The following is a 14,570-nucleotide window of genomic DNA, read 5'->3' as shown; positions in this document are numbered from 1 at the left end:
CGGTGGCCTGAAAATAAAATACAGCAATTATTTCCTGAAGTTGTGTAAAAATCAGTCAATCAGATTATAGCTTGCCAGATCGAGAAAGTGCTTTCCAATTTTGTAAACAAAAGTTTATTCTGGCAAAGAACCGCCCATCTAAATAAATTTTATACCTAAAACAACCAATCACAGTTTAATGTTATACATAAAAATTTAAGGTCTGGTACATATGAAATCAGAAACAAACAAACAAATAAACAAAAAATTATTCAGAGAACAAATCGGAATATGAGAGATTTAGCTCAGGTCAGTAAGATGTTATTAAAAGTCTCTTACATTCACTGAGTCTCCATTTATTTGATAAAAAAAGGAATATTGTGAAATATTAGTACTGTTTAAACAGACTTTTCTTATGTTTGAATAGAATTTAATTAGCAGTTTAATTTTCAGCATCATTACTCCAGTCTTCAGGGTCACATGATCCTTTAGAGATCATTCTAATATACTGATTTGCTGCTCAAGAATTATTTCTTATTATTACCAATGTTGAAAATAGCTCTGCTGCTTAATATTTTCAGTGGAAACCGATACATTTTGAGATTTCATGATTTTAGGATTCTCTGATTAATAGTTGAATTGAAGAACATAATTTATTAGCAATCTTTTGAATCATTATTAATGTCTTTACTATCAGTTTTGAACAACTGAATGCATCCTTGCTAAATAATAGTATAAGATAAAATACTGCCCCCAGAATTGGTATATAAATATGTTGAGATAAACCGATCAGCTCATTACCTTGTAAACACTTGGTTTCTTCAAAGACTACACAATTCTGTCTACAAATAAAACCTACCAGTGTCTCCTCTCATCGAGCTCACTGTATCTCCCTGAAGGGATAGTTGAACAGTGTGAGGCTTAAGTGCTGCTTTAGCTCTTAAAGATGTACTGTGTTTAAGAGAGAACGCTAGACAATAAATCCAGCTGAAATGTATAGAAGCATGAAAAGAAAAATGAAGAAGTGATGTGGGGATATCAACATTTTTCTACACACCACAGACCTTAGAGAGGCAATAAACTGCAAAAAACATGAGAAGGGTTCATCTCATATACTCATAAATGCTCCAAAACATTAAAAAAAAATAGCTCACCAAAAAATGAAAATGTATGATTTTCCTTTTTAAGTGAGACAAATTAAGTATCTGTCATAAAATTAAAATGAGTGAGGACTGAAAAACTATGAACAGAATGAAATTTAAGTCATAATTTAATGATAATCATTCCTTCTCAAGCGTAGTTAAAAGTAAAGTAAATTGAATTCAGAACCAATTCAGTCTGACGTGTAAAAGAATCATTTTGACTGAAAAGTGACCAGGATATTCATCATAAATTCAGTTGTGAACGATGACAGAATTTTCATTTTTGGGTGAACTATCCCTTTAAGAACAGAGAAAATATATGAGCTGCATGCTTGTTTTTACATTTTCATCACATGAGTACCCTGATAATGACAGCATTTAAGAATATTGGAAACAGAGCTAAAAATAAATGGATAAGATTCACAGCAGTTTTCCAACAACCCTTCATCTCCAGAAGGCATGTTTGTTCCCTCAAAGCCTCCGTGTGTAATGTTTAACAAGCTCTGGCTGGGACACTGTGGTCTTTTTCCATCACTGGGTCTAACTACAGTGAAATAAAGAGAGATTTGTGGTGTTCGGAGTGAAAGTTTACCTTGGGCTCGTGTGAATGGCTCCTTCTGAGGAGGTCTAGCTGTTTTGCATGGTGTCAGTGCAGTGGGTCACCCATCACTAATCGCTAGCTCTGCTAGCACCTTAGCCAAGCACTTTGCCATTAGCTTATGCACTTAACAAAGGCAATTATGAACGCCTTTAAACAGTGTTTTTGTACTCACTTGACACTCAAAAACACTGCGTACATGCTTTAGTTTATGACATATGACATACAATGGAGTTCATTAAGACTGTGGCTATCACTCTATGAATGTGGAAAAATACGGCCTGGTCAGTTTTGCTTCAGTAATACACCAACCAGTGTCTTCTTGCTGAAGGATATATTTCTATTTCCCATCTGATAGTATGTTCAAAATAGAAAGTCAAAGGTTGTCAGTATTGCATACTATTCCCATGGGATTTTCTAACGATGCTTTCGTGCAGGCTTTTTGAGCTAATAATAGCTAATATCAGCCAGGATAAGGATTTTGTGATGGTTCCCGTTTGACTTTTTGATTTTGTCGGCATTATCTTAGCTTTCTTTGCCAGTTTCATACAAAGCAGTTTGTTCAAATGTAAACATAAAATGTAAGTAAATAAATTTAGCTCAATGCAATAAACAGTACTGTGAGTGTGTGGAGCCCTTGAATACAGCGAAGAACTCAAATGACTCGGTGATTTAAACTAGCTTAGAGCCAGATGAAACAGAGCTGACCAACAGGAGAAACACTGTGAGCAACGATACAGTCAGAAGGCCTTTCTACAAATCGCCTACATTTAGCATGGATTTACTGTAGTAACAACCGCACCATGGTATTATGGCAGAAATGTGGGATATTCATATTGAATTTTATTATATAATTAATGTAGACATGTATTAAATGTATTAACAGAGTAACGGAATATATTTAGCCTCCGGTTTTTTTTATTACTGTAAGTTATAGTGTTTGAGCATTTATACTAAATGTATTTAGACTGTATTCAATACAAATACCTAGAAACCATATAGTTAAATTTGTACCGTGGTATTGAGGTGCTGTGTGTGGTTTTTAACTGTTGTTAACATGTTTGCTACTATGGATGACCGATGGGTAATTTTAATAAAATGCAAACAGTCACCATATAAAAATTAGGTTTTTAAAATTTGTACTGTTTTTGATAATAAACCTAAATTTACATCTGCATTATAGCTGCCTACTTACTGTCAAATGTGCATTTCTAAGAGACCAAAAAAGGTAATATTATTAATTTTAGAGCCTGTACTGCAAACTGTGCTAAACATACATATCATCAACGTAAGGTAACACAAACCTGTCTCATGTTTTGAAACAATATCAGTAATTAGAACATGCAGAAACTAAGAAATTAACTTTTCTATAAAGATATTTATTTTGTTAAGGAGAAATGACCGGAAAAGTATAAAGAATTCAACGTGAAGTGTTTGTCATGTTTTGACCATAAAGAGTAGTTTAAAACCACAATTAACTTTCTGGTTTCTATAACTTTCACTTAGAACCAAACGTCAGCCTTTAAACTCTGAAATTTGAAATTTATCGTGATAATTATCTGGAAAATATTTACTCATACTAGTTTTGACTTCATGCAATATAAAAAGTAATAATACTAACAGTAATAATAAAATTAATTACTTTAATAGCTTAATTTTCAGAACATGCAGCAGTACACATAATACATGGTAAATACAAGTATTTATACATGAAAATATTTAGCTGCCTTTAAAGTTTCAAAAACTCCTAACATCTTTAGTAGACATACAAAAAGGCATTCAAAAGTTTTGTGGTCAGTAAGATTCTCTTCTGCTCACCAAGGCTGCATTTATTTGATATAAAATACAATAAAAATAGTTATATTGTGAAATATTATTACAATCAAAACCTGTTTTCTATATTAATATATTTTAAAATCAAATTTATTCCTGAGATGGTGAAGCTGTATTTTCACCATCATTACTCTCTCTCTCTCTCTCTCTCTGAACCCAAACTTTTGAATGGTAGTGTATGGACAGAAGTACATTGTAGTTTTACAATCCAAGAAGAAAGGGGTCATCCAATCATAATGCTACCTTCATATACTGTAGGTCATGTGTGCACATATTTAATGTGTGCATTCTTTAAAAAAAGATACTGGTCTGTCTACACAACAAGACACATGGACAGAGAACATGAATATCCAGAGAAATTCTGTGCATGAAGCAAAACAGATGCGACTATTAAAAATCCACCTCTGTATGGTTCCAGTGTCTAGCGATGTCATAGGACTCCGACATACTTTTTTAAACATATTAAAAGAAAATCAACAAGGAAAAGACAGTTTTACTAAAATGTATTTCTAACATATAAACAGTGCAGAGATATCGCCGCATGCAATGGTGCTGGCCAAGAAGTGTCTGAAGATGACATGCTTCTCAGTGGTCACAACATGGCTTGCAACGATTTCCTCATTACTGACCAAAGCTGGAACAAACAACTTCCCGAGTCCTCAGCCAACTTCTCCACTTAATTACAAGGCTCAGCAGTTCGGCCGTGAAAATCTCTCTCCCTCTTTTTTCCCTCTTCCACCATAACAATAAACTCAGTGAGTGGACCTTTCAAGAAATATTAAGTATTGAAATATGTGATTTAAATTATATAAACTTAATTCTTATTTTATTAATCATTATTATATATTAATTAATTATTATTATTATTATTATTATTATTATTATTATTATTATTATTATTATTATTATTATTATTATTATTATATTGAAATAATTATATTAAAAACATAAATTTTAATTTGTGCAATTTGAAGGCAATATAAACAAAGAGTGAAAGCATATATGTAGGCTATGTGCAATTAAATATTATGCAATAATATAATCGTTTTATGTGCAAAAAAGGGATTAAAATTTAAACTGATTGTTTACATTTTGAAAGTAGAAGTTACAATCACTAATTGTAATAATAATTAATTATTATCAAATTTATTGATCAGTTGTTGCAGCCAGACTAAAAGCAATCATTTTAAATTCTGAATTTAGGCATCACAACATTATATTGTACAGTATACAAAAAATATATATTCATTTTGAGATTTACCAAGGATTACATTTAACATTAAAATATTATTATATAATCATTCCCCCTTTTTAGAGTGAATTTGTTAGATAACAGCAAAAATATTCTTAATGTAAAAATAGAGGAAATGAGCATTCACAATTAAATATTCAATAAAATGCATTGAATATTTAAAAAAATATATTTCAATGCATTCAAAATAAATCTCTAAATTAAAAAAAATATTAATAATTAAATAAAAATTTAATATTATCAGCAAACAAATGATATGGTAACATTATACAATATTACTTTTTTTAATCATGTTTACAGTAGCAAAAGTCCCCTAAAAATCAAACTGCGTGACAAGGATTAGGCACTGAGAAGATAAGTGACAAGCAGTGTGTACAAGGCCTTGCTCTACTGTTATGTTTAGTAGAACACGAAACAAAGAAGTTGAATTAGATTAGAAGATCATTTTTATGAGGTTTATTTAGAAGAGATAATCGCAACCATTTTCATGAGCAGACATTCGAGAAAAAGTGGCTGTGCCAAAATCAAATGAAAGACTATAACCACGATGACAGACTGCAGGAATTCACTCTAATTCTATCAGCAAAACACTGCTGTCACTATCCCATAATAATGACACAGCAGATTCATGGAGACCACGGGAAATGCTTACAAAACTGCTTTATGCCCCGAAGGCACAGGCCTGGTATAGGAATGCATCATTTCTTTATTTATGAGTGTGTTTAGTTTAATTTCTCATCAGGAAATCCATTAACTTTTTCAGCCGTCTGTGTGGAATATACAGCTAATTCTGCAATAAAATAGAAACAGTATCACTCTCAAGACAGGGAAAGGATCTTTAGCCAAGGCTGACAGACACAAGCCAAACATTAGCAACATGATTGCAAGATATTTATTCATCTTCTTCATCATTTTATCATCTTTTTATGAACTTCAGAGGGTCATGAACAAATAAATGAAACAAATGATTTCTTATACAATCAACTGATTGTTACTTTGCTTACTTTGAATCTGAGGCAGACAGAGGTTAGTCTAAGAATCTTTCAAAGTAAACCGAATCAAATCAGATATATGCTGGAGGCTTTGTGAAAGTATTTTACCCCATGATGTGACTTTGAGCACAGCATTAGAGATAAGACAAGTGCTGGAACATCCTCTCAGCAAAAAATGCCTTTGAACCAACTCCAAATCCAAGAACACATTCTCTTCATTCAGCACTACATCCAGCTGTATACTTACTGAAGAATCTTACATAAGCAAACCCATGGCCATCATCAAGCCCAGCATGCTTTTATATCATAAGAGAAGTGGGACGATATTTTCTTTTAAAAATTATTTAATAACTTGATTATACATTAGCAGAGACTGAGAAAAAAAGACAAATAAACAGTGGATGATAAAGAACAAAGGAAACATTTAAAAATTCTTGTTTAGCCGTATACATAACTATTTTTTTGTAACACATTCTTTGTATTCAAGTTTGATTCAGATGGTTTTAAGATAACATAAATCAATTACAAATTTCAATTTAAAGGAATGCTCCATCCAAAAATAATAATTCCCGTCATCATTTACTCACCCTTAAGCTGTGAAAAAAATGACACTGCTAATAAGTAACTGACTTTTTAATGACTAGGTAACTGAGTCCGTCACTACTGGCGAGCTCCAGCAGTCTTCGCATACCTTAAATGCTCTGTGCTCAGCTATGTGAAACATGGATGAAGTGGCTGAATGATGAATTGATCGTTGATCAAACAGAATTATTCCCCGATCCAATGGGATTAAGAGATTATGGAGCAGGCATAACCGGAAGGGAGGGGCGTGTTGAGTCAGCCTGGTCTTCCCACCATCTCTCTCTTCATTATCCTGATCATCTGAGATTTGGGGAAGAAAGGGGTTGATTCTTCATTGAGAGGTGTAATCCTCCTTTCTCTCTGAGCATGTGATGCTCAGGGTGGACACTTGAAAATGGATTGTTACTCGTGCAATGGTTCGGCCTCATTGATTTTAGCCATGGCATAGATCTTTTACAGCTTCCTGCCAAATAAGGTTAGCTCAGCCAGCTTGCATTACTGTACTGCGGTGCCTGCAAGTGGAACTGAGTGCAAACTAACCACATTTAAAGCCATTATAAGTGTGGAAGACTGTGTTAAATAGCACCACTATTTCCTTACAAGTAATTCACTCATGCATGGGGAATAATGACAATTTGCACTTGTGCATGCATTTCTAGAGCTTGGGTTTATGCATTGGAAGAGAAGTGTGTGCCATTTGGTTTTCAAACACCCTGAACTCTACTGGCTGAGTCAGAAGTAGATATTTGACCACTCTAATACACAGCAATTTTGAAAGCACCACAGTAAAATGACATTATTACTATTATTATTTTGCTCAGGTCTATAAACTTATTTAAAAATACATTAAAAGTTATGCATACATCTCATGAGTCAAAACACTAGTGATGCACCAAAATTTCAGCAACTGAAAATATTTGCATAAATTTTTTCAGCTAGATTTGGAGGGCCGAAATGATTTTGTTAAATATATGCACTATATTACATATTCGTTAGATTTTAACTTAACATATGTTTTGAATAAATATGTGATGAAAAGTTATTACAGCACCGTTTAAATATTCACTCTTCAACAACTGCCTTATGTGCAATTTAAATGTTTATATGCAATCAGATATTAATAGAATTTAATAACTTTATTTTTTCGGTGCATCACTACAATACACCCTAATGATGAACATGTATTTAGTGTGTATTAAAAGTCATTTTGATATTTTTGCTATAACTGACTTGATTTCATAATGAAGAAACAAAGCCTTATTAAAAGAATGAGATAATTTGAATTTATTTATTTATTTATTTATTTATTGACTCAGCAAGATTAGTTTATGTTGTAAAATGTCATATGGTGCATCTTTAGTAAAACTGTAATGCATTCATTCATAACACTCTCTGCAGAAAAAATAAATAAAAAAGCTGTCACTATGGCAGGACCCTTTCAAAAGGCACTAATACAGTACTTACCACTTACTAATTTGTACACTTTACTGTAGGTGGAAATCTGTACCTTTGAGGTACTAAAATGCACCTTTTAGGAGTAAATAAGGCACAAAGATGTAGCTTTTGAAAAGGTACTGTCCCAGCAGCAGCCTGTTTTTCTGAAAGTGCATCGTGGCGCTTTCAACATTGCGCTATATTTGAGCAGTCCCACGTCAACTTCAAACTCAACCAATAACACACAATTGGGTGTGGGTGGGATCTGTTTGGCTGAATAATGGCAGACAGGGAAGTGTTTGGGATAATACATTGATAAAATACAACAGCATTTCTATTTTCAAAACAGCAGGAGGCCTATACAAAAAAAAAAAAAAAAATAAAATACTGAACCAAACCAAAACTGTTGTTGATATACTATACCATATTATCCTGCTCCTCACAATAATGGGGTAAAGCTAGCTGCACAGATGGACTAGCTGTTACCATCTGCACTGGGGTCTGTGAGGAATTAACTAACTAGCAGATTTAAACAGATAATGAACTATACCAATGATCCATGACACCAGTGAAATCTTAGTCGTAACAACAACTTCTTGCATGCATTTTAACTCAGACTCAAATGTATGAAACTAAACTCTAACAATCTAATTACAGTATACTTCAGCAATAGATGTACATAAAGATGCACACAGTTATAGATTAGAATGCGACTGAAATCCTCTTCCAATAATTGCCTCTTCTCCTCCTTTAGGCTGCTGGCCCAGCAAAAGTTCATTGTCCATCTCTGATGCAATTGCTTTGCTTCAGTAGTCGCAGCTAATATCCTCTCACCCAAACAAATATGTGAGTCACTGTGCGGATGTCCACAGATAAAGCCAATATATAAGGACCCCAGGTCAAACCCCCTCCAGTGGCTTGTAACATTTCAGCTAATGGATTAGTCACAATGAGAGCAGATGCAGCTGTCATGTCAAGCTGCCTGTCTGTGGCACAGACCTGGCTTACTGTACTTACCAGGAGCCAGATTTTGCATGGCTTGGCAAAGCTCTGCGGGGGAAAAAGGCAAGTGCCGTATGTCAAATTGCCACATTTATAGTTCATCCAAAATAAGAATTCGGTTATTATTTTTCTCATGAAACCCATATAGTGTAACTTCTTTCCGTGAAAAGGAGAGTTAAAAAAAAAATATCTTCAAGCAGCTCTTTTTCATATTATGAATGTTAAGCTCCAAATATGACACCCAATATTAACATAAAAATCATCTATTTAATTTATGCACTATGTTCCAAGATATTTGATAGAAAAAGCAAAATTCAAGTCATTATTCAGTTAGAATCTTCCCTTTCAGTGAGCTGCTATTAAATGTGTGTAAAAAAAAATATATATATAATTATTATTGGAACAGCATGAGGGTGAGTAAATAATAAAATGAACTATTCTTTCACAGTCAAATGTCACAGGAAAAGCTGATTTTACAGGTGAAGAAACTGGACGTGGACACAAGAAAAAAAATACATAAATAGAAAGAATGAAAAGTTTAGTCTGGTGTTAGATCGGAGAAATAATTTTTTAGAACCTACACTCTCCAAATTCACCTAAACCTCACGTAAAAACTCCATACATGGCCTCCACAAGAAAGCACACTTATGTCACGGCACATATGCACCACTGAATATTTTTAGCTCAACAGCTTGCCACACTTGCTATCATGGAGAGGAACCTCACACCGGTGGGAGACAAAATGACAAGTATGTGTAAGTTAGAGACAGTGAAAGTGTTTTCACACAGTCAACACTTACTCAAATAAACAGAGAATAAGCAATCACCCACCCCAGAGAGATCATGGTAGCCACAACTGTCCTCGCCTGTTAGCACAGGCAACACCTCCACACGCTTCTTAATCTCTGGCCCTGTAAGGGCCTCTGTCTGGCCCCAGTCAAGATTAAAAATACAGGAAAAGCTCACTCTGGCAAAGTAAACACTCAACCGTGCGCTAATAAAAGGGGTTATTTATGGCCAGGGCACAGCTAGGATGGATGTTGGCACACTAGCCTAGCATTTGAGGTTTAGCTTCTCAGCAGGGCATTGAGAACAGACGTGTATATAAAGTCAAAAAATATATATTCAGAAGATCATCTCTCTTAAAAAAAAAGTAAAAAGTTTTAATTTTAGTAAATATTACATCTAGCGTGGTTTTATTGGCCTAACATAGTAGTGAACTGGAAGAAAGCTGGTGTATGGGAGCTAATCTGAGGGTTGTTGGTGTAAAAGTGTACCCAACAGGAGGAATGGAGAGGTTTAACACACACACACACACACACACACACACACACACACACACACACACACACACACACACACACACACAGGCATGGTTTCAAAGGCAACAACATTATTTCAGTCTTCAATATACAATTCTAAATGTGGGAAATATTTGAAATATTTTATATGTAGTGAATTAGCAAATTTAAAGCACATTTTTCCAGTGCAAAACTCTATGTCACAATGTTAAGCTATTTTGCATGATTTTTAGCGTGTTTCTATGTGGTTGCTAGAGAGTGATTAATAGGGTTTGGTTTAAAAAAAAAAAATTAAAAAAAAAATTTTTTAATTCCCATTGATTTTTAAAATGTGCCTTAACATTTTTCCCAGGTTTGCTGTGCTTGCTTGTATGGCTGAACAATTTGCAGATTTGTTTTTAATAGTTCACTGTAAAATAATAAAATTATAATTTAAATATTAGTGTACAGTTTCTTCTTTTTCAAATGTTTCAAACCATTACACTTTTATTGTGGCAGCAAATACATTTAATTAGATTACATCCTTTGGAATTTGATAATAACACTAAGCCATGTTAGAATTTGGGTTTTAAAATAATAATGGTGGTAATAATAGAATACCCTTGTAAAAGTTTTAAGAGGTGCTCTGTATTTGTGCTCTTGTATACAGCGGGTTGTGCTGTCCTGAACTGTAACAATAAAAAGAGCAAGCCGATTTCAAATCTCTTTTAGAGCTTTCATCTGTTTGCCAGACTTATTATCTGATCTTCTAACCCATCCTCAGATAACTGCCGGTATGACCCACAGCTTTAGAGGAATCTGACCTTGCCATGGCAGCACTGGCATGACATTAGAATCCAGAGAGATTTATCTTGTTCTTTCATTTTGTTCCTCAAGGCTCTTTCCACATTCCCACACATCCTTGTAAACACTAAATATTATTTATCTACTTTCCATTTTTCAGTTCTGGTGTGTGTATAACCTTCTATGTGCGGGCTTGGAAATCATAACTCGGGTTAAGAAAAACAATGACAGAAAAACCATGGACCAAAAACGTCAAAAATGAAATAAAACAGAATATTAGAAAATGAGAAGGTCTGCTTATTTCAGGTTTTAAAAAATCCCTTTAGCCAACGACCTTCCAGTTGTTGTTGTTTTTTAATTATTTATTTTTAACAATTACTTTTTATAACTTGCTTTCACAAAAATATTTAAATATTTTAGAGCTGAACATGACTAGTTCAACTCATTTTTAACAATGCATGAATAAAAGTTACACGACTTTTTTAGATTTGATTAATTTCTATGGCTTGTCCTGGCCCGGAAACCATCATTTTTAATTGCCTAATATGTCAAGGATTGATGATTTCTGGTATTTGTATAGAAATGCAAGCCTGTGCGTGTAAAGAAAAGCCTGACCTCTAGTCCAAACTGATCATCTTTCGCAATCAAATTGAAGCAACCGTTAACATGTATGAACTGAATTAGAATAAATCCAGATATCTGGTGACTTATTTAAAATCTAATTTCACAACACTATAAAATAATTGTGAGTTTTCCTAGTGTTTCTTGGCTTAAGTATAAAACAGTGCAGATGTACCAGATCACTAAAATGTCAAGTTCAGTGCCTTATGGTTAAAAGTCACCAGAAGCTCTTCTGCCACACAGCAACAGATGCTAGGAGGAAGATTCATGACCTCCTAAAATACACACTCAATAAAAACTTGTACCTCACACCTTCCTCTCTTTAACAGAGCTTTAATGAAGATAAAGCAACAGACCAAAAACTTGGATGTAGTATGCAATCTTTCAGTTTTCGCTCAGTGACACATATAAGTTGATGACACAATGCTGATCAAATCGCTAGGACAAATCTGACATAATCAATATCACAAAACACAAGTTTAAATTACACACCAAGAAAACCAAGACCAGTTTTTTAGGCTATGTGTTTAAATGAGAGAGCCAGCCCTTCAGGATCTATGTCTGCTACCACCTGTTAACCCTGTTCAACACCCTCCAGACCCGTGGTTTCACACTACAACCGTCCCGCTCTGCTCCACACCACACTCCCATAGAACATGAGGTGAGGGGTTCATCTGATATTGTGCTGAAGGAAACTACAAAGCGGCGAGCAGATGGCCATCTTTGACCAAGGTTTCTGCTAATACAAGAAAGCCAGAGATGGAAACAAGAGAACCATTTTTGCACATCTTTGTGCAGATATTGAAGAAGATAAAACAGTGCAAATAACCATGTGAGGTATACTGAACCTTGATGTGTTCCTCTATGGGTAGATATGGAGAAACCAAATAAGGGGAGGGTCACTTCAATAGATATTATTTAATAATATGCTGGGTTTCATCATTTTGAACTGAAATAAAATCTGCACTTACGGTTACTTTGTTGGCTAAATATGGATGAAGACAGAAAGCCTTTACAGAGTATGAAAAGTGCATTGGACAGTAAGTTAAAAAGTCCACCACAGTCTTTCCCACAACATATCCCTCTGTGAGATCCGGCAACAAAATAACATTTGCTGGATGTGAGAGTGTGGGAGTATTTGAACTACTTTTTTTCTTTTTCTAATGGGAGGGGGATGCCATCAGCCACCTATTAAATATGTACAGTTATAATCATGTTACAAATTTTTTTTTTTTTTGAAGCTACAAATCAAGCTACAGTTTACAGTCAAAATGTTCACAATTTTTACAAAAAAAAAAAACAATTCTAAATGCAACAGTAAAATCTGTTGCTTAACTGTAAGTTACCTTACCAATGTAAAATGTAAATGTTTTAACAGGCCATTACATGTAATTTTACTGTAAAATACTGTAGAATTTATGTTTTGTAGGTAAACTATAAAAACTAAAAAAAAAAAAACTATAGTGACTATAATAATATTGTTTTTTTATATCTGTTATTTTTTTATATCTGTGTTTTGTGTTATATTTTATGTTATTTAGTTAATGTTTATTGCATTATTTTTCTGACATCTGTGTTACCTTTGTATGACCCTGTGAACTGTCAATATCCAAGTATTTTTTGGACAGACCACTTTCATCAAACCGGTTTAATTGTGTGGTTTATATTTTATCTCCTGTATTATTTTAGTGGTTATCAATACATTTTAAGGTATAAAGCAGATGTTGGTGCTTTAAGTAGGTTAGTAATTTAACATTATATCACTTAATGAAATATATGGTTGTAAGTTGTAAAATATACAGGCGCCAATATGCTATCCAGTAAAGCCTGAAACATTGCCACCATATTTGTTACAGTCAATATCTGGCAAGCACAGCTGTAAGTGTTTTTTTTTTTTTTTTCAAAAATTGTATAAAAAAATAAAATGTACTTACAGTGTCTGTTAGTCCAACTGCACAAAAACCAGACTGATTTCAGTCAAACCTAATGTCATCTATTTCAAATTGATGGATTGTGGTAAACGAACAGACACAACAGATGAATGGAAACAGAATAAATCTTGATCTCTGCTGGTGAATCTTATTTAAAATTCCCCTGCATAATCTAAAATCATTCCAATATGAAAATATTATGATATCACAACACTTCACAATAAATATGAGGCTGCTTTGTGTTTCTTGGCTAAAGCATGAAACAGTACAGATGTATCAGATCACTAACATGTCAAGTTCAGTGCCTTATGGTTAAAAGGCATCTAAAGATCTCCTGCCACAACCGAACATACCCACAGCCGAAGAATGCACCACGAAGCAACAGATGCTGGGAAGCAGATTCATGACCTCCTAAAATAAAAAAACCCTCGTACCTCAAACCTTCTTCTCTGATCACCATTTAACCGAGCTACAGCAGGTTTTTGTGTATTTAAGCTACAGTTTTCATCGTGCTGGATTCATGCTGGATGAAGCCCAGATAGAATTGCATTATCGAGGTCTGTTAGTCCGACTTCACGGAAACCAGACTGGTACAATTTCAGTCAAAAAAAAAAGCATTCACATGACATTTTAAAAAGACTGGTTTTGTTTTAATCTAACTGATATTCAGCATTTATAGTGCATGTAAACACTTCTTGACAACTAAGCACAGGGAGTTTATGTATCAGAGAATTACTGTTAAAAGTGCACTCAGTAACTTTTTGTTTACAGACACCTACCTGCCTGGATGTATGAAGATTTACTAGCTGCTGCTGATTTACATTTCTTCTGTCGAAGATTTGTACTAGCCAAGTACTAGCTAAAAGCTCTACATAAAGTAAACATTTTATTAGTAATAGTATTACTCATAATGCAAGGCTGTCAGGTGAAGACAACATAGCAGCACCTACTGAATGAAAGGGTGGCCCACTCCATGTAAAATAAAACATCTTTGACTATATGTCTTAATATAAATCATTAAAACTGATTCTAATAAGCACCTTTATTTTATTTTATTTATTTATTTATTTTGTGCGTGTAAACCATTTTAATTTACCAAAAAAATGGAAGAGAGCACTTA

General features: G+C 33.9%; 1 protein-coding gene across 1 annotated transcript in view; it reads right to left on the bottom strand.

Moving 5' to 3' along the window:
- Nucleotides 1-14,570, bottom strand: part of LOC109091227 (plexin-B1-like) — a 67,168-nt gene that overhangs the window by 51,694 nt on the left and 904 nt on the right. The gene's annotated exons all lie outside the window — the stretch shown is intronic.

The sequence above is a fragment of the Cyprinus carpio genome, chromosome A23, assembly GCF_018340385.1.
Source record: "Cyprinus carpio isolate SPL01 chromosome A23, ASM1834038v1, whole genome shotgun sequence".
Taxonomy (NCBI): domain Eukaryota; kingdom Metazoa; phylum Chordata; class Actinopteri; order Cypriniformes; family Cyprinidae; genus Cyprinus; species Cyprinus carpio.
This window is presented reverse-complemented; position numbering and strand designations above follow the sequence as displayed.